The 11,469-nt window shown below is 31.9% G+C and overlaps 1 long non-coding RNA gene across 1 annotated transcript; it reads left to right on the forward strand.

Moving 5' to 3' along the window:
- The first annotated feature begins 1,716 nt into the window (after positions 1-1,716).
- LOC143255663 (uncharacterized) lies at positions 1,717-3,933 on the forward strand. Its single transcript, XR_013030788.1, has 2 exons — positions 1,717-1,854; positions 3,791-3,933. It is a non-coding gene; the product is annotated as an uncharacterized LOC143255663 (long non-coding RNA).
- Positions 3,934-11,469: the final 7,536 nt, after the last annotated feature.

An 11,469-nucleotide genomic window follows, 5' to 3' on the forward strand; every position in this document is an offset into this window, starting at 1 on the left:
GTGGGTATCAAAAACCAATTTTAGAATAAGTTTTTTTGATATATCATGAGAGTAATTGATTATTTAAATGTTGGTAAATTGATTAGTCTCGAAAATAATCAAAATTACTTTCAGATTGTTAGTGTCCTTGACTGTTCAATCTATTCAGTAATCAAAATATTGCCATTAAAATATTTCCCTATTATATTTGATAAATTCAAGTTTGTTAAGAGTAATCACTTAGTCTGAAGACTAAAAAAGAATAATCTAATCAAAATGAGGGTTGCTAATTATTTTAAAATATCCAAGTAATCAAGATAAGCACAAAGCTACACAGTGGACTATCTATGCTATGCAGGTATCAAAATCTGACTTTTAGCATATACATATTTTTAACCACCTCATGAGAATGCTCAGTTGAGTGCAGTCAATTAGTAAATTTCACTAATTGCTCAACTCTTCTTAGAAAGTTTCATTTAAAGTATGTGTTTCTAATTTCAAAATTAATTATGAATACTTTAATACAGTAACACTTGTTTACAAAAAAAAAATATTTTTTATGAATATGGATAATGAAGGTCATGTTGATCTTATGGAAAAATGAGTTATTTTTAAAGAATACATAATATATGCATTCTTAATGTTAGAGGAAATAACTGTTGAATATAATATTTCAGTAATAAAATATTGTTAACTTATACCCATTTACATTCTACCAGATTTCATAGAGTTGAATAATAGTTGGTTTAATTATAAAAAAAAATAATAATAATAAACCAAAAGGAAGAATATGTGAAATCAACTGAATACATAAGGTAAATTTGTTAAAAGCAGTTAATCAGAATAGGCAATAAAAAATTCCGAAATGGAGTACAAAAATTATTTGCTCTTTAGATAAGCCTAGAAATTGATGGTGTCAGTCTGACTTGGACTGTGACAAGTGAAAGTGATAGGTGACATGCTTGTAAAGAATAACTACTTTTGTCCATATAAGGTTTGTATATTGCATTTGCATAACCTTTTGAACCTGTGAAATGTATATCTGTCATTTTAGTTAATTTATGTGTATATTTTATCTGGATTTTATTCTTGGCTACCACAAATTTAAAGCTCTGATGACCTATTTCAGTGAATAATCTGAGCCATCTCTACAAAGGCAGTGCTTCTGTCTCTCTTTATATCAAAAACCCCTCCTGAAATAAAAATGCATCTCAGAACAACTGGTATAGGTATTAACACTTTTACTGACAAGCAGAGAACAACATTTCAACCTTCCTAGATCATATCCATGTTAACCTGAAGATGACCTTGGAAGGTTAAAACGTTGTTCTCTGCTTATCAATAAAAGTGTTAACACCGATCATCCATACCAACCATTCTGAGATACAGTGCTTTTGTCCATGTGATATATATAGCAAAATTCAAAAGTTATATTTTGCTTTTTTTATGTTTCCTAGAAAGTGAAGGAAGAAAGTATATATTTAAGATGATTAAGTACATTTTTTACAGTGTTTCCAATAAACAAAGTGTTTTGTTTTTAAAAAATGTTCACACTTCTATACATATAGCTGAAACTTAATAATTCTTGAATATGTGGGTATCTAATTATTGGTGAAACTTGTGTAGTTTTATAATAATAGTGTAAAAACTCTCACAGGAATAGCCTATGTATTTTAGTTTTGTCAACAATATAAATTTAGTGGAAATTATGTATTTTAACCATGATATATAGTTCAAGATTACCCCCAGCTGTTGTGTACCATCTGGGTGTACCAGGAACGTTGATAAACATGTCTGCTTACAACATTGATTCAGAATGTACTTTTTTGCACAATTGGAACTGGAAAGGATCTATCAACAGTGATCCTATATCAGGTGGGTGAAAACAGAATTATGTCGAAGCAATATGACTTCATTTGCAAAAGTAGATGAAATTGAAAACAAATATTTGACAAAAAGAGATACAAATGTGAACTAAATGATACCTTTAATTTTTCTTTGAAGTGAAAGTTTATTATTATTATCACTGGGTTTAGATTTCTGTATAATGTTAATTTTATAGTTTTATTATAGAAATTGATTATGCTACATTAAAATAATTTTAAAGCTTAACCATGTTGCCACATCCTATCATGTTCTGCTTAACAGTTGTAGGTCTTGACAATAGTCATATAACATAGTTTCCATAGAAAAAGTCTTCATTGTAAAGCTGCAATATACAAAAAATACAACTCCTCACTGCAGGCTTTCCATATGCCATCTAGTATATGAAGACCACAGTTTCTAAATGTCAATTTCAAGTCCATTTGCTCAGGAATCCATAGGTGCTTTGTTCAGTGGCTTAGCTAATATATCTACATATGGAATAGCATGTATATCAATTTTATTCTTCAGTTATTTGAGATGTGCAGTAGTTGAATGAATATGTTTAGAAAGTAAGTCCTGGGTTCACATAGGTTTTTAAAAACCTTAAGTCTGTGAAGTTTTAAGTAGTCAAGCCATAGTCTTTAAAGTAGTATGAAATTGCTGTTTTTGTATGTGGTGCTTGTAGGTACAATGTTTTTTAGAATGTGTCTTTCAGATATGTTTGTATTTTTTTAATGTTTGTCTTTATATGAACCCCTCGATGTGGATTCCTGTATGTGGTGAGAGGACCTCCAAGAGAAGGTTCTGTTCTTACAGTTTACCTACTCTGGAATCTAAACATCCACCCACGTGTTTGCCGTGCGTGGCAACCCGTGAAGGGGAGGAGAGGATTCTGGTGGTTGAGGGGTCCAACCCTAACACACCACTTTGGCTTTAAATTCCTGTAGACAGGCAGCCTTTGGGTGGCCCCCCTTGAGTCAATCGGCTGGTCCACTTGGGCTAGAATCAACCAAATACCAGTGTTGGAAGTTCTCAACGGCTGTAGCCCATGTTATGAAAGTATAGTTGTTTCAGATATTGTGTCACATTTGTCTTGCAACAGTACTTAATATCTAACATGGATAACCCTCCATGTTGTTTTTCCCAGCAACAAAATGTTTGTACTGATTATGGGTGCCTGAATCATGACACTCTGTTGTTTTCTGACATCGTTGTAACTAAATTGCTACCTCCTTTTTTGTAACAGCCTTTGACTCCCACTATCCTGTCCAACAATGTGGCTTTGTGAAAATATGATTAATTACTGGGTTTCATTTGTTTGTGGCATAATGGCTGTTATGTTCTCTAATTATTGTCAAGCTATACCTGTATTTGATATTGATAATTTGCAGAAAGTAAACCAAAGAAGTGATTGACTTGTATTGTCAAGTGTGTATGTTTACTTATTGATAAGCTGTGTATAGGTAAGTACTTAGTATTCTAAGTTGACTGTAAATTAAAATTGGTAATATTACCTAAACTCTTATTTGTGGTTTTTGTAACAAGAGTAACTTATATTTTGTAGCATTCATGTGACTCTAGATCATTGATTTAAATGTTTTCAAGATATCCAACAGAAATGGTAATTAGTAGTTGAATATTTAGTAAAAACACATATTTTTATGGTTAAACATTTATAATTAAGAACATATTAGTGACTTGAAGGATGAAAAGTACATTTGTTTCACAATATTTGCTCTAATTAGATGTTGATTAAATACTGCTGTAATTCAACTGTCATTTAACAAATTACTTTTCATATCAGTTTTTTCAACAGCCATCAAATGAGCCAAGATAAGAGTTTACTGATGATTGAAAATATATGGTGTCACTTCTTTCACCATATAAATTCATATGGATTGACTTTGTAAAAAGTATATTGATTTAGCCTATTTTCAACTTTTAGGCTCATCAGGGACACTTTGATTCCATTCCCTCGATTCTTGAACACCCAAGTTGGATTAACAATCAAAACTTGTTTGAACATACACAAAAGAAAGCTATGAGTCTCTTAATGTATAAATATAAGATTAAACATTGAATCAAATGTACATGTGGCTGTGAATGATATGGATTGTCAATTAAAACTAAACATCCATCTAGAAAGATACAAGACAGCTAAGCTTCTCATTGGGTAAAAATAAAAAAAAGTATCGAGAAAGCAGTGATTTCTTGCATTAGATTGAAGAGAATAACAATAAAGGTGTGCAGCTACTGAAAGAAGCTCAGAATAGTCCCTACAGAATTACAACATTGAATGATCTTGTTCAAGTTTGTAGCAGTTCTGTTGCACAAAATAACAAACATGATAAAGGTAAAGCGACAATAAATTATCTACATTGTGGGATATTGTAAGGTTTATCTTTACATAGCAGTTGAATTTTGGATTGTTTAATATTTGACATAAAGCAATTGAAAACTTCTCAAAGATGTTTCAGTTTATTGAATATTTGTAGTGTGCTGTTCGTACTGTTAGAATTGCCCATCAATTTAAAGAGTATTTAATGAAACATACTGTCAAGTTGGTTTTATCTTCTTGGAATATTCCATAATTATCAGGAGGCATAAAGACTGTAAATGTTGACAACCTACCAAGTAAACATGTTCTGTGAACTATGAAATTTAGCTGTCTGAGAAGGAAAAATAGCAAAAAACTATGTCATTTTACATTGCACAGTTGAAAAGATGTCCCTAGGAGCTTCAGTGACTTTTCATGTTTTATAACCAGAAATACTACACAATTTGGTACATAAACAGGAGAAACATATCAGAAAATCAGTAAGAAGAAAGGTATTGCTGGCTCCATTGGGCACATCTTTACCTATCAGTTGAATTTTGGAATTGTGTAATATTTGACATAAGGCAATAGAAAGCTTTCAGAGATGTTTCAGTTTATTGAATAATTGTAGTGTGCTGCTTTCTACTGTTATAATTGTCCATCATTGTAAAAAAGTATTTGGTGGAACATACTGTGAAGTGGGTTTTATCTTCTTGAAATATTCCAATATTATCAGAAGGCATAAAGGACTGTAAGTGTTGACAATGAGAAGAAACACCTGCTATGTTTTACAAGAAAGAAAATACAAAAGTACATATATTGGAACTACCTTGCTGAAACTCTGGAATGATTGGATAATGTAGGCTATTCATAATTTATGATAATTAGAAAATCATTGAAAAATTATGATATGAAAACAAGAAAGGCTGTTGTTATGTATAAGGTATTTCTTTGTTCAATAATTTAAGCTGTACATAGAAGGTAATTGGGTTGATTACCGACTTTCAGATGGTAGATGAATCCCAGAAGTGTTTTGGAAAAAAAAACTTGTGTGACAAATGCATGACATCTTCAAATGATGCCAATCATTATGTTACATTCACACTAAATAATAGTAAAGAGAATTCAACAAATACGAAAATATGAAAAATTTATCAACTACCTTTGGAAAAGCTTAAATATTTGAACAACTAAATAGATGAACATCATAGTTTATTGAATAATTGCAAGCACATGTTCATGTTGTATATGGCTCATCATATTTAAGTAAATAATTAATGTCTTTGAGTCAAGACTCTGATGTATAATTTCTCAAGTTCGGAAGCTGCAGTTATTTAAGACAAATGATGAAATTTGATCCACTTTATTTTGGGGGAGAAGACTATTGAATATTATGGAAATAGCACTTACAAACCCACAGTGTGCAACAGCACCTATTAAATCAGAAGCACTGGTGCTTTTTATTATTGGTGTCTTAATAGTGTTGAACATGATTGTTAATGCTTGTATCATCTCTTCATTTTTCAGTATTAAATCATGAATAAACATTGTGTGTATTTTTGTTGGTCTTAAAAGAGATATTCTACACTATTTGCTCAATGACAAAGTTTATGATTTATGATAAACACTGCTGTAATGTCTGCATAATCTTCTTTGAGGTTTATTGGATTTAATTCATGCTCTTTTAGGTGTTATTTTTAAAGAATCTTCATTCAAAAGTACACGTTGAGGAGTTGCTAGCGTTATTCAGTAGCTTCGAGCCAGTGAAGTATATATATAGTGTGTGTGTGTGTCTAGTAATTACAAACGACAAAAGTTGATAGCAGATAAATAACACTTTAATCAACTAAAAACACAAGTTCTCTCATCCTTGTAGTCTTACATACCAAGATACAATCAGCTCTCTTAGAGATGAGCTGACCACACAATCTAATTATTGTGCTCTTCCAATCAGTAACTAGACTCCAGTTGGGCTACATTAATTTTCTCAATCTGAAATAGCAACATTTATTGCTTGCTATTAATTCTCCAGAATTTGTTAAGTCATCAATTGAAACTGGCAAGACATGTCCTTATAGTAACCCAGAATTTCACAGCTAAATTAGATACTTTTCTCTTTTCATCTAGAATTACACTTGAGTACTATGTCACTTTGAAGAAAACCAATTGCTTCTTAGAGTATGTTGAAGTTAGATAACTAAATGTTAGTACTTTACTTTCTTAGACAACTTTCAAGGGTATTTCTCTCCTAAAATTCTTAATTTTAAAACATTTTATATTATTCCAAAACACTTAGATGGAGTATACTATAATGATCAATAACTATTGAGACTTCCTGTGATTAGTTATTGTCAGTTTGGTGATTTATAAATAAAAATCTCCATAAATGGTTGAACAAAATGTAGCATACTATTGGATGAGACCATAGATTTATGTACAACACTTTTGAGCCCTACCCAGATCTAGCAAGAGCAATTCTTGTCATTCAGCAAGGTAAAGAAAGACCAGACCAGATTGTGGAAAGTTACTCAAATACCTGTTACCTATATTACCATAGTTATCAACCAGTAAGCAATGATTCTCAGCCTGCATTACAACTAGGGGACCCAAAATTCTGAGAAATTATCCAGAATTTGTATAAGCACAAAGACTAGAGGGCAAGAAAGTCTTATATGGATTTGTATTAATAATCCATGGAAGCTATTCTGGTCACATGAGTCAGAACATTAAGCATTCATGTGAATACTGTACAGTGTGAGGCACCCAGAGGAAATGCAGTTGATTACTTTGTGATGTTAGCACATATGTTCACACAATCTGTGCTTGATATACTTTTCGAGCAATGTGCTACTAGGATGAAGCACCTCAATAAATCCACAGGAATAAAAGAGCTAATTTTAAGAGAAAACTACTCTGAATTATTTGAAGTATTATGTGTAGTGAAGATTCGAATTTCATCTTATTACCTTAAATCTGGTGGCTAAGTGAAACTTATGATACATACTGTCAATTATATTATTGTTGACTTTCTTAAACCCCTTTGGACTTAAGATACGTCCCCTGCTGCTACACTGGTAAGTCTACGGATTTACAACCTTAAAATCAGGGGCTCAATTCCCCTCAGTAGACAGCCTGATGTGGCTTTGCTATAAGAAAAAACCTACACCTACTTAAGATACTCTTGTTTGGTCAAGACGTTCTGCTCCTTGTACATGTGGAGTATGGTCCTCTAACTAACAGAGTCCCACAATGTTCACAATAACATGTGAAATGGTTAAGTTTTATATTTATTTACATGCCCACTATGGAGTCCTGTAAAGGGACATAACACAGAGCCAAAAGCAAAAGACTTGAAGGCAAGGCCATGATTTCGTGGACACAAAACTACTGGATCAGACATAAAATCCACAACACATTCTATTGAGAACGTCTAATACTGCAACTCAATTGACCCTAGTCTCGGTGTTCTAGCCAATTCGTCCTGGGAGTGCACCCCAATGCCACTCATCTATAGGAATTCGAGGCTAAAATGGTGTATTTGCATTACAACCCTCAATCACTAAGATTCTTTTCTCTTCACAGGTCACCACACACACAGGAAACACATGGGTAGACGTTCACGTTCCAGAAAAGGTTAACTGAATAGAAAGAACCTTCTTTGGTAGGTCCCCTTATCATGTAAAAGCATCCACACTAAAGGGCCAGTTTCCTTGCTTTGCATAATATTAACAATGTAATCTTCATAAAACACTTTTGATATTTAGTAGATAGCTCACTGATGGAGCAGACCACTCATTTCTGAAGTGATTGATGAATTTTTTATAAGTTACAAAGTAATGATAGCACGTTGGATAACAGTATTACAAGAATGTGATTTAATCACATTATCATCCAGGTCTTAATGGGTAGTGAAGGTGTGAAAATTCATATTTAAGTGCTTTGTAACCACTGCTTTCTGAGCTGTTAAACTCTTTTCCATGACAAACTATTGGAGACATATTAAAAGAATAACTCATTTGGCCTAGCTGAGTTGCAAGATGTCTAAAGAGAATACTGTATAATATTCTTTAGATGTTATCTGGTACACCTGAAAATTATCTTTTTCACATGTAGTGAAGGGGTTGTATTTCATGACAGTTTGTACTGATATATTTTGTGGTAACAGAACAAATATTAAGTCTCTTACTTTACATGAATTCTGTGCATGATTAGTTATTATGTGGTATTTAAAAAAAACAAACTATTTAGTTTGTCAGTTCCTAAATGACAGCAATTTACAATACTAGAGATATCAAGTGGTAGCTTCGAAGAGTAACCAGAGATAATTATGAAGTAATTTTGTGGGAATAGAAGGAGGTTTCTTTGTAAGCTACTGATGTATAGGACGATGTGTAATAAAGATCTCTCTCTAAGTGGTAATATACGTGTTCAAATAAATATATGTATGTTGCCCCATATGCATTTAGGAACATAACATGAAGTTAGTTATATAAAGAACACGAGCATTCTACAAATGAATATAAATAAAGGATTTTATATGAATGCTAAAACCTCATAAGGTTAATTGCAACTGATGATAAATAATGTATTATTTCACGGAATAGAATACTTATTGTTTTCCTAAGTACTAACATTAAATTTTCACATTAAATATTTGGGAAAGATAAATCGAACAGCATCTGTATTTTTTGGATAAAATCAAAATGTTTATGAGTAGATGAAATTATCAGCAGTATATAATATCACAGACAGTGTCTTTGTATAAGGTGAAATTAAACTTAATGTAGCCAGTGTTTTTTTTTTCAGTTGTGATAGAATATTTTGAATAAAAAGTCAAGAATGCATGGCATGTCGATAAGAGATGGACATCCAAGTTGAAGAGGTAGAGACTTTTGGATCACAAACTGATGAAAAATCAGAAACCATGACTGGTGTAGCAAATGGAAATTAATGGATAATCTGCAAAAAATGTTGCAAATTAGAAGCAGTACTCCAAGACAAAGTTAAAGAGGAAAATATACATACAGAAAGAAGTTGGGCTTGTCAAAAATCCAAACTAAGAGCTTACGTAACTAGGGCACAAAGTTTGGAACTGATGAAGTAAAAGGGGAAAACTTAACTGCCTCAGATATGAGCAAAAAGATGTCTCCAGAAATGGAAACAAAGCCACTAAAACCAAAAGGATGGAAGGCCTACTGTATAGAAAGTATCAAGTGGGGATTAAACAGCCAAATACACCTCTAAGTTCAAGCTTCTCAATTAAAAAAGGTCAACAGCTAGATATTTTGGTCATGGGTCCAAATAAAGTTAAACAATGAAAAAGATGAAATCACAAGAATGCTTTTCTTCCCTATTGACTGATGTACAAAAGTATTGATGAGTTGTACCAGTTGATCATAATAAGATGACTACATAGAAATGATAAAAATGATGGTAAGCCAATTAAATAGCCATTTAAAAATATTGTGATATAGGGAAATTACTACTCTGGACACCCAACACTAGAAAAGGTGAACAAATGCAACATTTTAATCTACCTAGCTAGAGAAGGATCCATACATAAACATACAACCAAATAAGTTAGAAAAAAAATGGATGCCTAGGGTCATGTGGTACAGACTGAGTCAACACAACAGTGAGATGCGAAAATATGGAGGGAAAGTAAATGGCAAACTGGATATATTCAGTTGATCTATAAGGGTCCACTGGAAAGGATGCAAATGGATATATCAGAAGCAATAATAAACTCTAAAAGGACAAGCATTCAGAGAAAAAACAGAAAATCTGGCATAGGTATAAAAAGTGATATAGTTCTTTATCTCAAAGATGTCAAAAGACTGAGCCAACTCAGAAAATGAGCTCATAAAGAGCTCCAAGTGAAAGGGGTATATATTAAGAACCAATACAAACTTAGAGAGCCTCAGCAATCAACACAAATAAGCTGACCTCCAAAAGAAAAGGAAGGTCTCAGCAGTACAGGCTTATCAGGATGGGGCTGAAAAATGCCAAACTTCCGTACAGTTGCAAGAATGCATACTCAATAATTGCTTCTTCCATGCATAAATGTTAATCTTATTATTGTGATTTTGTCTTTTCTTTTAGTTTTGTGTTTTTGATGTTTCATTTGTAGATTTGTTTGTGTTACTTATCCATTGTTATATAGATGAAACCAATAGTTTTTTCCATCTGGCAAAACCTTAATGTTAACATCGTTATTTTTAAGCAAAGCTACACAATGGACTATCTGCACTCTATCCATTACATGAAACTGAACTCTGAATTTTAACATTGCAAGTCCATAAAGTTGCTTACACTACAGGAAATATAGTTTTAATGATAATGGAGCACACCCCTTTCAAGAAACCATACCAGTGTCAAGAACACATGGTCTAAAATTTAAAGTTTGATTATGAAAAGAAATCACAATGAAACAAAAATGTTAAAAAGTAGTAAATAAAATTAAATTTGGTTTCAATAATAAATCTTTTTGCCCTAAAAATTAATAAAATAAAATTAAAAAAGATAATTTGAATTGTAAAGGCACAATAAAATTTGAAATTATTAGGGTAAGTAATGTATTCTGGAATTATATTTCTATATAACAGAATGTAATACTGATTACTGTCAAAGATATGACTTTCCTGGAATTTTTTACAGTGTGAGGAATTATTTCAATGAAAGTCTTGTTGAATGTTAGGTTGTACCTTAGAGGAAAACATTTATAATAATGAGCTTAGAGTTTTTAATCTTTTCATTGTTTTTGTTAATGTTGAAGTGTGACAACTTTTAAGAACAGAGTGGCAAGAAAAAGTGCTTTTTCACACATTTAGGTCAACATTTAAATATTGATTTTTCACAATATTATATCTGAGTATGAAAGTTACGTTGGTTGTACAACAGTATAAAGAATGCACAACAAAATGTTGTGATGTACCTTTAGGTCATGGATTTATTGTCGTGAAAACATTAGTCTTTTGTCTAGGTGGTCATCAATTTTTCTGGGTAGTGTCTATGAACATGAGGCACTTTATGGAGAAATGTGGTTTATATTTGAATTTAACATATGATGTTTTGAGATTCAAAATGTTTATTCATACTTATGTGAACAAAAAATTAAAATTATGTTCCATACATACTATAATGTACTTCAACAGCAGTTACTAGAATCATATCATAGTGAAATTATGCACCTTACTGATAAAATGAACAAACTGTTTTAGACTTCTACAATAAGATTTTTATTATTCTATGTTGTTTGTCAGTTTTGTTTTACATTTAGAAACCTATCTCTTTTAGGACAATAATAT

The sequence above is a fragment of the Tachypleus tridentatus genome, chromosome 1 (assembly GCF_004210375.1).
Source record: "Tachypleus tridentatus isolate NWPU-2018 chromosome 1, ASM421037v1, whole genome shotgun sequence".
NCBI classification, from domain to species: Eukaryota; Metazoa; Arthropoda; class Merostomata; order Xiphosura; family Limulidae; genus Tachypleus; species Tachypleus tridentatus.